General features: G+C 44.7%; 1 protein-coding gene across 3 annotated transcripts in view; it reads right to left on the bottom strand.

Annotated features, from left to right (window-relative positions):
* LOC116688872 (gamma-crystallin M1) overlaps window positions 1–275 on the bottom strand; it is a 20213-nt gene that overhangs the window by 317 nt on the left and 19621 nt on the right. The window lies entirely within an intron of this gene.

Raw genomic sequence — 275 nt, 5'->3', positions numbered from 1 at the left:
TCTTCATCCTGAACTGGCCTCTGTGCTGTAAATTCAAAGGAGTGAACAAGTGAACATGAGTCACTGAAATCCTTCTTTAAATAGTGTAATACTCTCATATAAGGTTTCCTATGTAATGAAAATAATGCGTTACAGTACCATGGGGATCATGCGGGATGACCTAATGCAATCACTCATGCCCATACGCTGGTAGTCGGAGTACTCTCCCCTCCTGACAAAGTACTGGTTTCCCATGTAGTTGGTGCGGTCGTAGACCATGAAGCAGCCGCTCTCCA

This window comes from Etheostoma spectabile, chromosome 5 (assembly GCF_008692095.1).
Source record: "Etheostoma spectabile isolate EspeVRDwgs_2016 chromosome 5, UIUC_Espe_1.0, whole genome shotgun sequence".
In the NCBI taxonomy this organism is placed as follows: domain Eukaryota; kingdom Metazoa; phylum Chordata; class Actinopteri; order Perciformes; family Percidae; genus Etheostoma; species Etheostoma spectabile.
This window is presented reverse-complemented; position numbering and strand designations above follow the sequence as displayed.